The sequence below is a fragment of the Lissotriton helveticus genome, chromosome 3_2 (assembly GCF_964261635.1).
Source record: "Lissotriton helveticus chromosome 3_2, aLisHel1.1, whole genome shotgun sequence".
Lineage (NCBI taxonomy): Eukaryota > Metazoa > Chordata > Amphibia > Caudata > Salamandridae > Lissotriton > Lissotriton helveticus.
The window spans coordinates 399,232,250-399,252,424 of record NC_136062.1 but is presented as its reverse complement, the minus strand read 5'-3'; the positions used below and the strand labels follow the sequence as shown (position 1 = coordinate 399,252,424).

The 20,175-nt window shown below is 44.8% G+C and overlaps 1 long non-coding RNA gene across 4 annotated transcripts in view; it reads right to left on the bottom strand.

Annotated features, from left to right (window-relative positions):
- The window catches only part of LOC144826338 (uncharacterized), a 311,231-nt gene that overhangs the window by 169,656 nt on the left and 121,400 nt on the right, over nucleotides 1-20,175 (bottom strand). For all 4 annotated transcript variants that reach the window (XR_013609795.1, XR_013609792.1, XR_013609793.1 and 1 more), the window contains one exon: nucleotides 10,472-10,600. This is a non-coding gene — a long non-coding RNA (uncharacterized LOC144826338). The remainder of the gene's footprint in view (nucleotides 1-10,471; nucleotides 10,601-20,175) is intronic.

The following is a 20,175-nucleotide window of genomic DNA, read 5'->3' as shown; positions in this document are numbered from 1 at the left end:
GAGCGATGAGCATGGCTTTCTACCAACACTAGGTCTGTCAGTTGACCTGGAGGCTGGTTCCACTAGCATGCTAAGCATTCCTGTAGAGAACGCATTTGAAACCTTGCACGAGGAACTATGAAAATGCAAGAGGCCATCATGCCTATGAGCTGCATGAACACTCGTGCTGGCAAAGTGTTGGGGGTTGAAATTTTTAAATTGGGGTTTGCATTCTGGCTATCCTTGCTGGATTGGGGTATGCACTTGTGGCTCCTAGATACTGATGTATGTGGGAGAGTTGTAGATGAAACTTGGGCATAGTACAAAGGGAATCCTAGATAGTGTAGTAACTGAATGGTCTGGTATGTGTTTTGGACACATTGGGTGTGAGCGCTGGCCTTTATCAGCCAGTCGTCTAGGTAAGGGAACATGTGTATTTCTTGCCTTCTGAGGTGTGCGGCTACTACCGCTAGGCACTTTGTAAACACTCTTGGTGCTGTTACCCCGAATGGGAGAACCTTGAACTGGTAATGCTGTCCATCCACTGTGAATCTTAGATATTTTCTGTGAGCTGGATGTATGAGAATGTGAAAATATGAGTCTTTGAGATCCAGGGTGGGGAGGAAATCGCCCTGTTGAAGTAGTGGGAGGACTTGGAGTGATCATGTGAAAATGATCTGATTGTATGTAATGATTGAGAGGCCAGAGATCTAGTATTGGTCTGAGGGTAAAGTCCTTTTTGGGAATTAGAAATTAGAGAGAGTACACCCATGTCCCCTGGTGTTATATGGGAACTAGTTCTATTGTGCTGTTTTGAAACAATGCAAGAACCTCCTGTTTGAGGAGGGTTAGGTGTTCTTCTGACATTGGACGGTGTTTGGGTGGAGAGTCATTGTTTAGGGATGGTGGAAGCGCAAGTGTTATTGTTTCCTCGCCCTCTACCTTTGTTATTGTTTCCTATGTATTCTCTAAATGATCCCCTATTAAAGGATGTTTGCTTGGGACTTTTATATGAGGAAGAGGCTGTCTCAGTTGTGACGCCTCTATAGGAGGAGCGACGAAAGGAGCTACTTGGGGACTGAAACTGTAGTGCTCCCATAGATCTTGCTGTTTCAGTGGAGAGGTGTGGCGACGCGGCCAGGGCGACTGACGTTGGAATCTGGGGATCAGGGTTCGATCCCCGGCTCCGGCGGCAGGTTAGCCCAGCACCATGCGACTCTGGGCAATAGCTCGCTTAATCTTCCAGACGGCCCCCAGCGCCTAGAGACCCTTACGGGTGATTGTGCGCTTTACAAATGTGGATTATTATTTCTTCAGTTTTTCCAGTGTGGGGTCCAGTGCAGGACCAAACAAATGTTCCTCATTAAAGGGCTGGTTTAAAATAGTGGTATGTACCTCGATTTTTAAAACCTGAGATACGCAGCCACGCATGTCTTCTTAATAGCACACTGGTGTTTGTGGACCTGGATGCGGTGTCAGCTGCATCTAGGTCGTAATTTAATGGATGCATTTGTTATAGTTTTTCCCTCTTGTATCAAATAGTTTGCCTTAGCCTTCTTTGGTTCCGGAAGGTGTTTTAAAAGGCTCTCTAGCTCGTTGTAATGAGCTCTATCATATCTGGCAAGTAATGCCTTTATGTTTGCTATCCTCCAGTTATTAGCTGCTTGTGACGCAACTTTTACCAGAGGCGTCGAAGATTCTTTATCAGGAGGGGGAGCATCACCTGATGTTTGAGAATTCGCTCTTCTCCAGGCGTTTGAAACCACTAGTGAACCTAGGGGTAGTTGCCCTTTGATGTATGTAGGATCAACAGGGGCTGCTCTGTACTTTTCAATTCTAGGGTTAAGAATTCTAGCTCTTAAAGGGTCCTTAAAGATGTCCTTTGCGCGTTTTATGACCCCTTTTAACATAAGTGTACGTACTGTCCGTTCTGACTGAGCAAAAGTATCAAAGAGAAATCCTCTTCTACGAAGTGCATATTAACTCTGATATTTTGCAGCCCTATCTATTAACTGGTTAAAACCAATGGTATCATCTGGAGGAGATGGTTTTGTGGGGTATGGTTGTGGCTCAGGGACATCTAGCATATCTGCTGGGTCATTATAGTCATCCCATGTATCCAGTGGTGCATAATCATCAAGATCTGTGTATGTGTGGTCCTGTGGGTCCCCCCTATATCCTCATCATCATCATCATCATCTGGTGGTAGTGGCGAGTGTGGAACAAGGATGGGAGACTTTCGAGTAGGAGAGAAAGTGTTAGGTGGAATAATAGGAGGGAGAATAGGAGAAAAAGGTCTTGCAGATGAAATGGCAAAATCTTTCTTCTTTGGAGGCACTTCAGTATGTGCTGGTGAGTCCATTTTTCTTTTATTAATCTTTACAGTCACCACATGAGCAGTGTTAGGGTCTATGTGCATTAATTTCTGTTTTGGACCAATGGGATCCGGGTGGAAAAGTGTGACAATTTTTGGTTTCGTCATCAAAATTTTGGGGACAGAAACTGACTGTCTTTTGTGAAACCATCGGAGTTGTTGCCTCTTTTGGTGTAGAGATGGAAAGTCTCTTCGGTCGCAAACCCTTTTGTTGGAGTTTCAGATAGACGGCCTTCTTCGGTGCGGAGTGGTCGAAGTGGAGGCCTTTTTTGTATGGCAGCGATTTTATTTTGGTGCCGATGGAGTTTTGGGTGTAGAGATGTGCGGTTTGCTCAGTCCCGAGCCACCAGAAGGCTTCTCTTTGGTCTTCGGAGCCGAGCCAGAGGGTGGGGCTTCTGAAGTCTTGTGATGATCTCGACTAAGGCCATGAGGGGATGTCTTGACCAGAGACTTTGGGAATTAGGTCTGGTGCAGGGGCATCAGTACTCACACGTTGACCCGGTGTCAGCTGGTCATCTGTGTCGGACTGGTCTGCCTCGGTGACGATCTGGAGCTCGTCTGAGTCTTCTGCCTCAGAATTTTGGTTCGGCTTCGAAGAGGTCTTCTGAAACTGGTGGGGACCGTTGCGCCATGACTTGTTGAGCCCGACGATCTCGGATGGTCTTCTTGGACCGGAATAAGGTGAAAGCTGGACAGTCCTCCTCTATGTTCAGGAGATCGGCACGGATTGCATACTACGTACCGAGCTCCCCACTGAAGACATCTTTTGAATGGAGTCCTTTCCATGAGCTGCAGTCCCGGATGGCGTGGAGAGTCCCAGGAGCCTGCGTCGACGACCGGAATAGAGTTTCTTGTTTTGGTGTAGTGTGTACCGAAAACGGAAACAATACTGTTGAGTTATAGCTATATTTTCGCGTCAAGAAGTTCAGTAACTATGGTCCCGAAGTGGAGCGCCGAAGTTGCATCTGAACCCGATGGCGGAAAAAAACAATCTGAAGATGGAGTTAAAGTCCATGCGCATTATCGTCCAAGGGATGAGTTACCAATCTCGTGACTACAAAGACTCTTCCAAGACAACAACAAAGTGCAAGCATCCAAGCCCAACACTAGGCAGCGATCTAATGCAACAATATAAGAACTATAGTTACTTACCTGTAAACTGTGGTTCTCCAGTATTGGTGTCTTTCATAGATTCACATGCTTGAATATCCCCCGTCGTCGAAGTGGGAGTCCCACGGTACATAAAATAGCAGTCATATATGCATGTATACATGAAAAATTATAACGAATAAAAAATATACATACATATAGTGCAATAAATTGTAAATTCTAAAAGTACCATAGAACATAATAGGCCCATTGAAAAGCCTAAGGGAGAACTCACTTTAGTAGCATATCAGTGTCATTATGTGTTGGATCACATTCCAGCCAATCAGGCTGTAGCCTCCTCTAGAACCTTCTCCTCAGAAGCCCAAGTCCTCAGATTTTCGTAGCACAGAGGAAGTAAAAGTGCCTAAGGAGAAGAGAGCCTCTGAGGGGAGGATGGGAGGGTCGCATGTGAATCTATGAAAGACACCAATACTGGAGAACCACAGTTTACAGGTAAGTAACTATAGTTCTTCTCCAGTATTAGGGGTGTCTTTCATAGATTCACATGCTTGAATAGAGTAGAAAGCAGTAAAACATCACAGGAGTCATAAAGGTAATACATCAAGCAAAGAAGGTAAATATATATGGCAATATGCACTAAATACCAAAACATAATTAGGAAAAAACCTTTACGACTGGAGGTGGGTAGCAACAGAGGCTCACCTTTATTGGAAAAGATACCGCAGCACCGCTTGACCCACTGCCGCATCCGCTGCGTCTGTTGATTGCAGGCAGTAGTGCTTAGTAAAAGTATGGCTGCTCGACCAAGTAGCAGCTCTGCAGATCTGTCGTAAGGGTACCCCCGCAAAAAGGGCTGCCGAAGTAGACACTGCTCTAGTTGAATGAGCTCGAACAGGAGCAGGAAGGGGCTTTCCAGCCCGTTGGTGGCAGAAGGATATGGTAGAGGATATCCACCTGGTTATAGTCTGCTTGGTAACAGGTTGTCCTTTGCAAGTTGGACCATATGCCACAAACAATTGATCCGATTTTCTGATAGGTGCAGTTCGTTGAATGTAGAATTTGAGACAACGTTTAACATCTAATGAATGCAATGACCGCTCAGCTGGAGTTTGCGGAGCAGGAAAGAAAGTCTTCAGAATTACAGGTTCGTTGAGATGAGTCACTGGGAACCTTTGGGATGAACTTAGGATTAGTTCGTAATGTCACGGCCTCGTTGGAGAATTTTAGGAAAGGAGGCTGTATGTATGGTAAACGCCTGGATGTCACTGACACGTCTTGAGGACGTTAAGGCGAGTAAGAGAGCAACTTTCCACGTGAGAAATTTAAGAGTTGCCGAGTGAATAGGCTCAAATGGTGGTAGAAGTAGTTGAGACAAGACCAAATTCAAGCGCCAGGCAGGCGGAGGGCGACGGATAGGTGGCAACATCCTAAAAAGGCCCTTGTAAAATTGCTTAATGATCCTTGAAGAACATAAAGATGTGGAACCATCATGGCGGAAACGGGAAATCGCCGCCAGAAACACTTTAAGAGTTGAGTGGGACAGACCTGATTTTGCCAGGGATAAAAAGAAAGGTAAAATTTGTTCAGGTTTTGCAGTCATTGGGTCCAAATCCTTGGTGCGGCACCAGACACAGAAACACTTCCACTTGAGTTGGTACGTTTTTATGGTGGAGGGTGCGCGAGCCCGCGCTAACACCTCCCTGCAGTCCCTGTCAATAGTTAAACGTGCAAATTCATTGTACTCAGGTTCCAGGCATGGAGTTGAAGGTATGCTGGATCCGGATGACAAATTACTCCCTGCTGCATCGTAAGGAGGTGCGGTAGAGGATGGAGTGGCAACGGATCGGACTGCGAGAAGGGGAGCAGGTCCGTGAACCATGGACGTCTCGGCCACTTGGGTGCGATCAGGATGATGCGACAAGGTTGGAACCTCATCCTGTGTAACAATCGAGGGATCAGAGGAAGTGGAGGGAAAGCATAGATGAAGTCGTTCGACCAATCGATCAAAAATGCATTCCCGCTCGACTCTGTGGGGATGCCGACTTGCAAAGCGTGGGCATTTCCTGTTGACAGCAGTCGCGAAAAGATCCATCCGTGGCTGGCCCCACCGCCGGAAGATGAACTCGACCGTGGGCTGGTTGAGTTCCCACTCGTGATTGTCTGATGATGCTCGGCTGAGTGAATCCGCCAGAACATTGGCCACACCTGGCACGTGAATGACTGAGATGAATTTGACGTTGAATCGCCCAATCCCATATTTCTTGTGCCAGTTGAGAAAAGTGGAAGAGACCTCGTGCCGCCCTGCTGGTTGAGGTAGTGCATGCTGGTGGTGTTGTCCGTCCTCACCAGCAAAGTGTGTCCCCGCACTAACCTCTGGAAAGATTTGAGGGCTAAGAAAATCGCCAAGAGTTCCAGACGATTGATGTGCCAAGTTCGTTGTATTGCCGTCCACTTCCCTTTCACAGACATGCCGTCGAGATGCGCTCCCCAGCCTTCGAGAGACGCGTCTGTCGTAAGCGTCAGAGTTGGGGGTTCGTCCTGGAATGAACGGCCCGCAGATGTGTGGAGGGTGAGCCCACCACTCCAGCGCTTTCTGTATGCGAGGTGTTAAAAGGACCTTGTCCTCGAAGGACCCCGACACCTGTTTCCACTGCCTGTCCAGTTCCTCTTGTAGAGTCCTCATGTGCAATCTGCAATTTGGAATGAGGTGGATGCACGAGGAGGCCATGCCAAGGAATGATTTGAACATTCGGACAGAAACGGACAGTTTTGATTGGAGGGAGCGCACCATCTTTATCATGCGGTCCTGTCTTTCTTGGGAAACGAACACCTTTCCCTGCCGAGAATCTAGCAAGGCTCCGAGAAAATTTCTCCGTTGCGATGGTTGAAAGTGTGACTTCTGGCAATTGATTGAAAGCCCCAAGGCGTGGAAAAGGGAGACGCAAACTGGAGTGTGCTGCTCCGTCAGGTGAAAAGTGCTTGCCTTGATGAGGCAGTCGTCCAGGTATGGGTAAAATTGGATACCTTGGAGACGTAGGAAGGCAGCTACGGGGGCCAAGATCTTGGTAAAAACCCTTGGTGCTGAGCGGAGGCCGAATGGCAGGACTTTGAATTGGAAGTGTAGCTGCCCGACCGTGAAGCGGAGATACTTCCTGTGTCTGGGGTGGATTGGCACATGGAAGTAAGCGTCCTGAAGGTCGATTGTGGAATAGAACTCTTGGATTGAGAAAATTCAGAATTTGGATCAGAGTTAACATCTGAAAAGTTTTTGAAATTAGAAATTTGTTTAGAGCTCGTAGATCCAATATTGGATGCCATTCCCCCGACTTCTTGACTAAGAAAAAGCGGGAATATAACCCCTTGCCGCGTTGACCTTGCGGCACTAGTTCGATGGCTCCTTTTTTGATCATTAATTTTACCTGGGCCAGAAGGTCCTTGAAATGAGGAGGTGGTGGCCCCAAAGGTGGATGAGTGGGTGGAAATTTTGTGAATTCCAGGGTATGTCCTTTGGATATAACGTCCAGGACCCATTGGTCGGAGGTGATTGTGGACCATTTGTAAAAGTACTTCGAGATGCGACCTCCAAGATTGACGGTCGGCAAAAGGAAGGGTCTGAGGCAGTCACTGCTTTTTGGTGTTTGATCCACCTCTATAAGTGGATTTCCTTTGGTAAGGTCTGGAGGTGGATTGTAGAGATTGATAGGCACCCCTCTGTCTGTTATCGTTGTAGGTGTTGTATGAACGATATTGACTTGAGCCACGAAAAGTAGAGGAGCCTCCGCCGCTACCCCGTGCACCCCGAAAGGGCCGTTTCTTGTATTGTAGGGTCGCCAAAGATTTCGCAGTGTCAGTGTCCTTTTTGATCGCCTCAAGGGCATCATCCACATGTTTGCCAAACAATAATTCTCCGTCATACGGTAAATCTAGGACTCTTGCCTGTACTTCTGGACGGAAAGTGGTAGATCGCAGCCAGCCTTGACGCCTCAAGACTGCAGCCCCCGCCAATTGTCGAAACCCCGTGGAGGAAATATCGAGTGCACAATCAATGATTTCGGAAGAAATCCACTCTCCCTCGTGAATAATCGCCTGTGCTTCTGTCCGGATTGCCTCAGGCAGCTGAGGAATCAATGCAGCAACCTCGGACCACATCTGGCGGTCATAACGGCTCAGTATAGCCAGAGTGTTTGCCGCCCTCACCGTAGTAGCCGCCATGGTCGTGAATTTCTTTCCTATGGAATCCAATTTGCGGCCTTCCTGATCAGGAGGAGACGTGAGTGGCGTTGCCGGATTGCGCGATCTTTTTTGTGCAGCCTGAGTAATTACCGAATCTGCTTTCGGTTGAGACACCAAGCAGGCCGGAGAAGACGCCGGAGCTTTGTATTTCCTGTCCAATCTGGGTAAAACCGCAGGAACAGAATTGGGACGTTCCATCAATTTAAGGCCTTCCTTCCAAATATAGTCCACGATTGGTATAGTGTGGGATTGCCTTTATGATATGTCTTTAAAGTCATATAGAAAGCAGTCACTTTCATGCTGTTGTTCGACTTTGAGATGAAACCGTTTTGTAGAACGGATCATCAAATTGTGGAAATGTGCCATGTCCACTAGGGGGGAATGTAGAGGCGAGGCGGGCAGAGTGGAAGGTGTTTGAGCCCTATAATTGTCCCACTCAGCCATGTCGGCGTCATTGTCGTCGTCATCAGTATTGCGAGGATCCGGATCCTCGTCGCCAGTGTCAGGACGAGCACCATCCGGTGAAGCAGGTGAAACTGGTGTAGGTGCCTGAGGAAGTTGTGGTTGAGGCTGCGGAGGAGGCAGTGGTGCTGGAGAAGCAGGAGTAGAAGAAGGAAACCTGCGGTTATAATCATCCAGCATGTGCTGAAGGTTCATTACCAAAGATAGAGGTATCTGAGTAACAGGTTCTGAAGGCACCGGTTCGGACGTATCAACAGGAAACAATTCAGTCCCATCTTCGACATTGTCCACCACATCACCCTCGTCACTATATTCCTGGCACTTAATGTTTAAATCCGAAGGACTGGTTGCCTGTTTAAAAAATCCTTCCACTTCTGAATTGTTTCCGGATTCCTCCTCACCAGACTGGAATAATTTGTCTGGAAGACGAGTGCCACTCCTCACAGGACTCAGTTGGATGAGTGGTATGGTCCGCAAAGAAGAAGCAGTAACCACTGTGTAGACGGAAGCTGTTTTTGGTAGAGGTTGGTGCGACGCCAACGAGCCTGTTGGCGTAAATGCGGCACTGTCAGCAACACCCTGAGGCGGGTGCATCGTCGACAAAGAGGCCATCGGCGTCGACTTGAACGGAATTTTCTTCGTCGACGAGGATTTCTTGTCCGTCGACGGGGCCGTCGACGAAAGTGGGGCTTTGTTCGTCGACGAGAGTGGAGCTTTGGCCGTCGACGACGAAGGCGTCGACGGGATGAGAGTCGTCGACGATGTAGTGCTGGTCGACGGAGGCGCCGTCGACGGGGCGCTGGGTGGAGGCTTGGTCTTCGTCGACGGTGTATGCGTCGACGGCTTCGTCGTCGACGGTTTATCCTTGACGGTCGTCGACGAGATCTTCACCACTGAAGAGATGGGTCTCACCTTCGTGGTCGCCGTCGACGAGGTGGTCGTCGTCGACGTAGCGCTGGTGGACATGGAACATGTCGTCGACGTGGAGGTGGCAGATACGGATTTCGTCGACGCTTAAGACGTCGACGGGCGCGTCGATGAGCCAGTCGACGAGCCAAAACCAGATTTCTTACTGGTAGGTAAGGCTTTGGGCGCAGACGTCAGTACCAGGTCCCGTAGACGTGACCTGAAGCGAATCCTGTGGGGAGACAATCCTAGAGGACTCCAACAGTCTACTCTTCTTGAGAAAAGGAGAAGGAACCTCGGTCTCAGACCCACGCTTCTGAGAGGACTTGGAAGTAAAAGATGACAGGCTCTCCACATCAGAAACCACAGACTCCGAAGTCTTCAACTTCTGTAGCCACAGAAGGAGACGGGCCTCTCTATCTCAGAGTCTTAGGAGGGAAAGTGCGACAGTACTTACAGTTTTTCACCTCATGGTCTGGGTAGAGACAGTAAATGCATTTACTGTGTGGATCCTCGTGGAAAAGACGCAGTTTACCACATGAAGTGCAGGCTTTAAACAGATTTCTTGTTTGAAGACATTTTCTTGAAGAAAAAACAGGTAAAGTTGAAGAAAACTGAGCAGAGCTCAGGGAGACTCCCTTCACACGACGTGCGGTAGAAAATCTGAGGACTTGGGCTTCTGAGGAGAAGGTTCTAGAGGAGGCTACAGCCTGATTGGCTGGAATGTGATCCAACACATAATGACACTGATATGCTACTAAAGTGAGTTCTCCCTTAGGCTTCTCAATGGGCCTATTATGTTCTATGGTACTTTTAGAATTTACAATTTATTGCACTATATGTATGTATATTTTTTATTCGTTATAATTTTTCATGTATACATGCATATATGACTGCTATTTTATGTACCGTGGGACTCCCACTTCGATGACGGGGGATATTCAAGCATGTGAATCTATGAAAGACACCCCTAATACTGGATAAATTCTGCTACTAACATGCCTCGAACATATAATTACCTTTCTGGGCAAATGATGGAAGGAGAAGTAAGAGAAACTAAGACTGACACGCAAGGTAGCAGGGATAAAAAAACCTGGAAGAACGAGATAGGCATTAAGTGTAGATTCAAGACTATGCACCATTTTTATGTTGCTACTTGACAGCAGTGGCAGTGGGCTTTTAATAAAATCATAGGGCCCCTTTTCATTAAAAATGAAGTACTGGTTTCACAAATGGAGCCATTATAGTGCAATAGACAGATTACACGCGGTCTATTGGGCAAGACCTAAAAACCACAACCAATTGATAAAAGATATCAGAGACCAAGTATTGTCATTTTTTTGCCCACATCCAGACTACCCAAGAATATCCAACATGCAGCGGTTGAGGAAGCTGTATCAGGCTCACCATAATGTCCCGCTCCTGCATGTGGGCGTCTGCCCAGCAGCGTCACTCGGTTCACGGTACAAAATGCCATTATCCTCCTCCAAGCGCTCGTTCCGCTCACTCAAGGCCTGGAGGTTTTCAGAGGGGGCCCTGTCGTTTCAAAAAAAAAAAAAAAAACAAGTGCTGAGACACATTGGGCAAACAAATAGACATCACACTATTCTTGACCTAAAAAAGGACCTGTGCAAGTTCACGTGATAAGGAACAAAGTCAACAAGTTAGAGAGGCAAATTAAATGTTCTGGTCCCAACTCACATATGTTAAGTTCACTTCTCTGAAGTCTCAGCATAGAAGCACCTTGCAGATGGCACTAGGCAGACACTCTATTACCCTCCATGAGCCTCCGCCACCACTCCCACACATCCCTGACGTGCCCTCCTCTTATAACAACCACTGGACATCAGATTATCAATACCTCAGCTGGAGGTGTGGCGATTCAGAAGGAAGGACCACTCACCAGAAAAAGCTTGTAGCTGTACTTGGGCCAGCAACTTTTAGTGAAGTGCTAGTTATTTGCATGCTCAACATATAAATGGATGGCAAAGCTGCATCCAACTTGAGACCCCCACCACCACCAGGTAGATGTTGCTCGTGCCAATTACCTCCCAAGCTCTACTGATCACTTTTCCTCTTGTACTGTGCTGGTACTCAATATCCACACACATACGTTTGATCTTCTAGATGGCGTAATTAAGCATTTTAAAAAGGGTCTTAAACAAACCCAAGTACATTCTTGTATTGTAAGTACACGTATAGTGCGTGCTAGCCCAGAAAAGCACTGGAGTGCATTACATCAGGTATTATGTTGTGCAAGATCGCAAAGTTAGTGGTTAATTTCAGGGTTATTGGAATTAGTTCTGTGCTCTTAAGGAGAATATTCCACGCATGTGCTCCAATTTATGTTTGATAGATTAAATCGATAGATAATCATAATTAGAGTTGGGTGTGAGTTTATGCAAATAACGGGTGGTATGAACAGATAAGCTCGAGGAAATTGGGTATGGTTGGATGTTTCAAAGACAAAGTGATCTATGAAATAATGTGTGTATTTTGGAGAAATACAATAGCGATTAAGGTAAACATGTATACGTTTTAGAGTAGACTGTACTCCGAGAGAAGGGATACGGAAGATGTACTGCGGGGAGAAGAGCATTTGAAAGAAAACTCTCAAAAGTTACAAGTTAAGGTTAACTTTTCATGCAGGGTTTTTAGAAATAGGGTAAGCCTTTTGTGTTGGCATGCAAACTCAGAATGCAAAACTGGAGAATGAAAGACTATCTGAATGTGAAGCTCCTATATTAGATACTTCTGTCGGGCACTAGAAATTGTAAATATTCTGATCAGCATTAACAATAACATCAGAATGGGGTTGCTGACTTCTCTTGTGTACAGTTCTGCTATTATATAAAACCCAGAGCCTGGCTTTCAGTGTGCATGCAGAGTGCTCGTGATCAGCGAGCATGTGACGTCTGATACGGTAGGAGTACTGAAGTCAGCGGGATCCATTAAGGATAAACTGGTTTAGAATAGTTCAAGATGGAGGGTGAAAATGGTTCCCCTGACAGAGCGACCCTGCCAGCATTTCAGTGGCTGCAGAATGGAGTCCCAAGTGAGGGAGAGGTCAGGACTAGCTTCAAATTAAGATGACAGCAAGACTAGTTCTTCGAATTCAAACAGCTTCTATCCTTCTTGTATAACTTCTTGTAAAGCATTTAAACCGCCCCCGAGCTAATGTGTGCAGTATAAAAATGTACCCCTTTTCAGACAGCTGTGTGCCCGCATAAGCAGTACAATCGAACTTGCATACACTGGCATGCTCTCTTAGAATGTTTATACCAGCAGTGCAACCATCACTATAGGAAGTTGTAGTGCTGAGATGGAGTACAGAGGGCTCAGGTGGTGGCAGAGGTTGTCCTGTGGTGACATTTGCTTCAGAACTTGAACACCATAACGGGTGATTAAGTACAAAATGGTGGAGGCAAATGTACGTCCAGCACAAAGAACAGTGGGAGAAGCCAGGGGGAAAAGTCTTTTACAGCGTTAGCAGGAAGGGGGTCAGAGAGGTGATTGGAAGGTTTCAAGGTGTTGAGAAGTCTGCCAATTTCTTCTTCGGAGTAGGTGTCAAAGGCTGACCAAGTAGCATTGTTCTTTGGTTGAGGCACTGCTGTGTGTCGGGGGTTGGAGTACAGGATAGCGTCATTGAGGAGATCGCTTCTTATTCTCTCAGTTTTTTGGATAAAGAAGGCAGAGAAGTCTTCGCAGGAAGGAGTATCGCCCGTGGAGCTGGGTGTCTGGGGTTGCTCTTTGGATTGTGTTCTGACTAACTCAAACAGTTTTTTTGGACGGTTTTTAGCTTGGGCGAGTTGGAGGCTGAAGAAGTTTCTTTTTGAGCGTTTTATTTTCCTGAAGTAGGCGTTTCTCTGTATCTTTAGACTTTTTAGGTGCACTGCAGAAGGGGCTGATCTCCAGGTACGCTCTGCCAATCGCATGGCCCGTCTATCCTCATTGAGGCTACCGTCATACCATGGGTTGGAAGTCTTCTTGGACGAGACTCTTTTCAGTTGCATGGGCGCCGCCTCATTGATTATTGTGGACATAGTATTGAGGTAGTCAGTCAGAAGTTGAACGTCTGAAACGCCGGGAGGGGGAAGTAGGCGATTGCAGCTGTTAGGCGGTAGGGAGTTTGGATTGATTTTCTTCAAGTCTCTTTTCCACACTTTGTGCTTAGGGGGTTGAACTGAGTTAAGTCTGATTTTTTCCTTGATGAGGAAGGAGACAATGTAGTGATCTGACCAGTCACAAGGTTGGATTGATTCCAGTTGAATAGCGCCCTCTTTGGAGATGATAAGGTCAAGGGTTGAACCTCTCTTATGGGTCGGGTGATTGCATATTTGGTTGAGATCAAGTGCGCTGAGAAAGCTTTTGAGGCTGTTTACCACTGTGTCCCTGCTGTCATTCCAGTGGAGATTGTAGTCGCCAAGGAAAATTTGGGTGTGCTGCCGTCCTGAGTTGGCTGATATTGTATCCATGAGTTGTTGGACGAAGGAGAGATTGTCCCCAGGTGGGTGGTATATAATGTGGAGTGAGCATACCGGTTTGCTTTCGCTGATGATATCGAGGCAGAGGTATTCACAGGAAGTAAGAGAGGGGACGGCCACTTTGGAGACTGAGAGGTTGCTTCTGTAGATGCAGGCAATTCCACCGCCTGTCTTTATGGCCCTGTCAAGTCTAATGATACAGTAGTTGGGAGGGACTAGGATATCCAGTAGCGGTTGGTAGCGGGAGTGTGTTGGAGAAACTGAAGGAGGAGTGCTCGTGAAACGTAGAGAGTATCCATTGCGAATATTCTGCACCCAACTGTCCCGAGTTATTTTTTGCCACTCTGATGAACATTTTAACACTTCCCTCCCCTCTAGAGTGGGTAACAGAAGAGGGGTAAGTAAGGGTTCAGGGTTTAGGACCAGCAGGCGCCTTGTTCCCTTGTGTAGGCTGCTGGTTGTTCCGTCCGAGATAGACGTCTCTGGTACGGCTGAAAGGATCTCTGGAATTGCTGTTGATTGGATTGCCTGCCCTGAGATAGCTGGTACCTCTGGGAGGAATACTGCAGTTGGAACGGTTTGAGTTGCTTCATTGACTTCTCCAGGCCTACTGCTTGTAATGTCTCCATTTCTGCCTTCAAGCGGGCCATCTCATCGGCATGAGAGCCCAAAAAAGGTTGTGCCAGAGAATGGCAGATTTTTAATACGCTGATGTGCTTCTGGCTTCAGGGAGGTGAGACAAGTAAAAATATAATTCCCTTTGGGCGAATTACCGTAGACTCACAGGTTCTTACAGACAAACACATAGACTCACCAATATCAATTTATAACAAAGTATATCAAGGAAGCAATATAAACAATTTAAAAATTAATAGAAGTAAAACACTAATAAAAGTACATTTTAGACAATTTATTGACATACATTATATTTTGTTAAAAAATGGGAAACATATACAGGACGGAACATTATACAATAAATAAAAATCAACATTCCAATAAAAAAGAGCTACGGAAAAGGACTAAATTCCAACAAAACAGTTATTTAGAATTTTCCTTAATTTCTTATTCCTATTGTGCTCCTTTAAGCATCGACGCGTTTCGGCGGTATATTTAATGTCTGACCGCCTTCATCAGGACAATTGTAATAAGTGTTTCCCAATGATTCTGAAAATTCAAATAAAACCAATCTTAGTAGTTCATAACACCACATCACATTATTAAAAAAAACATAATGTATACACATTTCTATATCCATAAACATATATCAAACATTGCTTCCAAGTTACACTAAACAAACAATACATTTACTAGCAGCATCATATTATATATATATATATATATACACACAAATCCAAGTCATAAACAGTGTACTTCATTTCATTTGATCACATGGGTGTGTTCCTCGTGATACCTATATCTAATACAGCCTATTTTCATAATATACTATGCTGTATTCACAGAGCCAGCTGTATAGCTCTACATTGATACTATCAATAAGGGCAAAATAGGGTCTATTTTGGACCAAAGAGGTGGTTATTGCGACGAACATGATACATCACCTACCTCAACCGATAAAAATCGCTCAGTATATGATAAGGGGTACTCTGCCTCCTTCTCACTTGTAGGCGATATTCGTCCAGCGAATTATCTTCACAACGTTTTAAAATCAGACTCGTCCTATGTACAATAATTAAACACTTGGTTTAGTAGTAGCCGAGCCCGATATTTTTTAATGAGTAAAGCTAGTATACAGATTCCATAACCTAATACCCCATGCGGTCTATACATTAGACTCTAGTCAGGCTGTGGGTATAGCCATATTGACATTGATCTCAATACAACATATTGTCAATGTCCTACCTAATATTCAAGTCGCTAATCTCATGGAACGACTATAAGAGAGTGAACAAATTTCTAGCGACTGGGGTATTAGGTTATGGAATCTGTATACTAGCTTTACTCATTAAAAAATATCGGGCTCAGCTACTACTAAACCAAGTGTTTAAATATTGTACATAGGACGAGTCGGATTTTAAAACGTTGTGAAGATAATTCGCTGGACGAATACCGCCTACAAGTGAGAAGGAGGCAGAGTACCCCTTATCATATACGAGAGATTTTTATCGGTTGAGGTAGGTGATGTATCATGTTCGTCGCAATAACCACCTCTTTGGTCCAAAATAGACCCTATTTTGCCCTTATTGATAGTATCAATGTAGAGCTATACTGCTGGCTCTGTGAATACAGCATAGTGTATTATGAAAATAGGCTGTATTAGATATAGGTATCACGAGGAACACACCCATGTAATCAAATGAAATGAAGTACACTGTTTATGACTTGGATTTATGTATATATATATATATATATATATATATATATATATATATATATATATATATATATATATATATATATATATATATATATATATTTGTTTTTTTTTTCTGTCAACTGAGTAGATAGTTAAACATGATTGTGTGGTCATTATGTTCCCATGAATTTTGGAATTTTTTCCCCCTTTCTCACAGTTATGGTATCTACTAAGATCTTGTAAATAACAGGTCATTTAATCAGTGAAATACATAATTGTATTATTTTCATTAACAGACCTGTTCATTATGAATTAACGGTAGGAGTGGATGTTGACTCCTTTTTAAGTCAATATTGTATTGTTTTTGCACTTGCACTTTTACATTGTTTGTGTAAACTTATCACAAAATAACAGTATTTTTTACCCACTATAACATGGCCACCGCTTTGCGGATGTAAAGTTGGTTGAATATATGTACGTCATTTGTTTCCATGACCATGAAATTGAAGGGTGGGTTTATAACCATTGACACACTGTGGGTTAATCGACATTGAAAAAGCCGCGAAGGCGAAACGCGTCTGTCGAACTGGAGGGGAGAGGACACTTAAGCACCGAATAAAGCATCCTTGCTTTGATAACCAGACTCCGCGTGTGCCTCTTATATTTTTAGCAAACCTCTATTGCCTGCTAAGTATTGCTATACTGAACGATTCACCAACGTCAGAGGGCACCCGGAAGAAAGGAGCGACGGCGGTGAAGCCCTGTTCCAGAAATCAATATGGCCGTCTGCCCGGAAGCTTCTAAACACACTGCGACGCCGAGAGATACATCGGAGTGAAAGTGTGCGGCATCAAGAGAGCGCTGTCTGTCGGAGAAATCAAGACGGAAATGGCAGATACGAAGACCGTGGTCAGGCGGTGACGGATCCTCGGAACGCGACACAGCCCTCGACGGAAGGTGAGTCACTGTCCCTGCATGTGTCGAACGGACTGCACCATTACAAACAAGCTCTAAGTTTTTATTTCGAGGGGTCAAATCACGGTGCGGTGTTGTCCTCTTCCCTCCCTTACCCGTACGATAAGTGCAAGTACTATTAAGGGCGCCATTCAATATCGCCTCTATATAAGTAAAACATCAGAGACTCCCTTGCTAATTCATTATGTCGAGCGTCAAAGAACGCGAGGAAGTGGCCACAGGAATGTTTAAGCCTAATTCTGGCGCACGACCTAAAACAAATGAGAATACATCTGCCGCGGCGAGTCCTGCCAACAACTTAACGATCCTATTTCAGAATCTAGAGAAAGCCCATGAGAGGGAACTGAGAAAGTGGTGGGAGGCCACCTCGCTACAGGGATATGTGGATTGGGACCGCATCCCAAGAGGCCTCAGAACATACACTGTGCCAGCCTATGAAAATCCGGACCCTCAACTGTTAAAAGATTGGGCAGCATATACAGCTGAGTCAGACAAAGGTCTGGTAAAAATGCTGGTACACTACGCATGGAGCGACAGAAAGAAAGCTCTAGATGAAATAGCTAGACTGGAGGACCTGATAAGCAAAGAACAAGATTCCACGGCTATACTAGATCTCAAAGACAATATGCTTAAGAGACTTAAGAGTTATGAGATGACGATCAGGAGAAGAAAACAGAACAAATTTGATCGCGACGAGCAGGACTACGTTACGGGGCGAGTATTAACCTTCGCAAAAAATACGATAAAGTAAGAACAAGGTTAAATAAGACAGGAACAACAGCCACGGATGGTCGGGAAACTTCCGAGTCGGAAGTAGAAGTCTCGGATGAGGAATCTACAGCCACCAAAAGGGATGGAGGACCAGCGGAAGTTGGCAATGGAAATGATCCCCCCTTTTTTCGGGAATACAAAATCATCACAGAGAGCCGTCAAAGAAAAACGCAACAACCCCATGTTCCTGTTCAACAAAAATCGAAAAATCCAAAAGGAAAACAAGGCGGAGTAGGAAACAAGGTGGCAGAACCACCAACCCAGAGAGAAACCAGGAGTCAGCGGCAAAAGAAGAACAAAAATTAAAGGACCAACCAGCACGCATTGTGGTCAATTTATCTGAAAGAACATGGACACATGATGAACTCAAGGTTTTGGAACTAGGTCCCACTTTTTGTCCAACCTCAGGATTTGACTATGCAAACACCCGCATCGATTTGTTTAAATTTATTAGAAAATTAAAATTTCAAAAAATGTTTCTAATCAATCCTCAGGACCCTTTATCCATACCTCCCACTATCTCGGAGGATGAGAACATAGAAGAGGCCTCACCAACTGTTAACACATTCCAGGCTATGTCTACACTACAGGCATTAGAGTGTCTTCGTGCTGGTGAATCAACGGCCCGAACACTCAGCAATACCTACAGCAAGCAGGAATAACTCAAGTTGGAGGCAAGAGCAACTTCAAGAGAAAATCTAGAAAGATTCCTCAGACTCCCTTCGACGCGATCGATGTCTTTAACGAAGCAGTCAGTGATGACCTAAAAAGTTTGGCCGATAGAAACCAGAAAAAGATCGATCACTTTAACATTCCGAGGAAATATTGGGAAGCTTTACAAACCCTGAAAAATGACAAAACCATAGAAATAAAACCTTCTGATAAAGGTGGTAACATGGTGATTTTTAGTAAAGAACAGTATCAAAAAGAAGCAATGAGACAACTAGATGACATGGAATGTTACATCAAAATCCAACGTGGTGTTTATGTGGAAAGTATTATGCAATACCATCAACTACTAGGTCAATGGAAAGAAGAAGGCATGCTGAATCATGATGAACATCTCTTCCTACTTTGCGAAGAACCAACGCTGCCTACATTCTACCATTTGCCCAAAGTCCATAAACACTATAGCAATCCTCCTGGAAGTCCAATAGTTGCTTCTAACAACAGTCTCTTAGAGAACACTGCAATTTATGTAGACTCTTTTTTATCTCCCTTTGTAAAGAACTTACCATCCTATATACAGGATACACAGGATTTCCTAAAACATGTAGAGGGAATCTGTTGGGAAGATAATCTGTTGTTGATAACACTAGATATCACTAGTTTATACACCTGCATCTGTCACGCGGATGGTCTGAAGGCAATCAGATGGTTTTTGGGACAGAAGCATCCCAAGTTTGCACAACACAATAACATGCTTGTACAGATGGTAACCTATTGTCTAAATAATAACATCTTTATCTTTGATGGACAACTGTACCTACAAAAACGGGGTACAGCGATGGGAACGTGCTTCGCCCCCAGCTACGCGAACCTCTTCGTAGGCTGGTGGGAGAAGCACGTGGCCTGGGGAGATCATAACGATCATTGGCTAGAGAACATAGTACTTTGGACAAGATACATTGATGATCTTTTTATTATTTGGAGAGGCGACCGCTCTTCGGCTGAGGAGTATGTTGCCACTCTGAATAATAATGACCTCAATTTAAGGTTCACAGGAAACATCAGTGACACCACTGTCAATTACTTAGATCTACAGGTATATATTGAAGACAACGTCCTAGCTACTCGCCTCTTCAGGAAACCCACGGCGGGGAATGCAGTACTACACGCCGATAGCCACCATCCAAGTAGCCTCATTAAGAGCATACCGTATGGTGAGCTTTTGCGCCTTAAGCGCAATTGCTCTACCAATGAAAGTTATGATACGGCAAAAAAACAGGCTCTGCAACGTTTCACAAACAGGGGCTACAAGAGAGGACACTTGCAAAGTGCAGAACTCAAAGTACAACAAATTGAAAGAAGAACTTTACTGTCCTCAACAAGTAAAAACAAAACCAAACAGGAGGACAATACTGTACGTATGATCACAACATACAATGAGAAATCTGCACAAATTGTCCAAATCTTTAGAAAGAATTGGCACATTCTTCAGACTGATTCTGTCTTGAAGAAGCATATACCAGATCGCCCACCTATCACCTATAAAAGACGTTTATCAATTGGCGACCACCTCATACATAGTCATTTTACCAAACCAACAGCCACCAAAATCAAACTGGGAATAAATGGCTTTTTTCCTTGCAAGAAATGCAAGGCTTGTAAATTTAGTAAGAAAGTGACAGTTTGAGGGTGCTCCAGGAACTAATAGGCCCATGAAAACGATCAATAAGTTTTACAATTGTAATTCCGAATATACGGTTTATTGTCTCATCTGTCCTTGCAAAAAGAGATACATTGGTAGCACCAAAAATCCCACAAAGAAACGCATATTAGAACACATGCGGGCCATCTCTAATAAAGACCCCACCTACCCCGTTGCAAGACACTTTGAGTTATAT